The sequence below is a fragment of the Penaeus monodon genome, chromosome 15, assembly GCF_015228065.2.
Source record: "Penaeus monodon isolate SGIC_2016 chromosome 15, NSTDA_Pmon_1, whole genome shotgun sequence".
In the NCBI taxonomy this organism is placed as follows: Eukaryota; Metazoa; Arthropoda; class Malacostraca; order Decapoda; family Penaeidae; genus Penaeus; species Penaeus monodon.
The window spans coordinates 47,782,140-47,782,651 of record NC_051400.1 but is presented as its reverse complement, the minus strand read 5'-3'; the positions used below and the strand labels follow the sequence as shown (position 1 = coordinate 47,782,651).

The 512-nt window shown below is 38.7% G+C and overlaps 1 long non-coding RNA gene across 1 annotated transcript in view; it reads right to left on the bottom strand.

Moving 5' to 3' along the window:
- LOC119582188 overlaps positions 1 to 512 on the bottom strand; it is a 7,867-nt gene that overhangs the window by 3,565 nt on the left and 3,790 nt on the right. The gene's annotated exons all lie outside the window — the stretch shown is intronic.

Sequence of the window (512 nt, the reverse complement as noted above, 5' to 3'; positions counted from 1 at the left end):
GAGGAAACTAACCCACCCCTTCTTAATTACTCTTAATCACGTCCATAAACCCATATAAAATAGGCTCGTATTCCCCCATTCCCAAAGGGTAATGTGGAAATCTTTACAACAGTTAAAGTATAAAAGGAAATTACAGCTTGTGTCTTACAGATGAACAATAAATGAACAACCACAGTAGTAGTTCTGTGGTCGTTGGGGAAGATGGGTTGTCAAGTGGCATATGGTTTAAGAGGAATTAGATCATGTAATCGTGGTTTGTAAGGCATTAGGACTAGGTTTACAAGGCGTTAGGGGGACGATTAGATTTGCAAGTCATGAGGATTAGCATTAGATTTATAGGGTTTTAGGATTTGATTTGCAACAGCAACAGGATTAGATTTGCATTAATTATGAGGATTAGCATTGGATTTATGAGGCTTTAGGATTAGGATTTGATTTTGCAAGTCATGATGACTAGCATTAATCTCTGTGGAGAAGCGGAATGAGATAGTCAAGGGAAACGGTGCACGGAG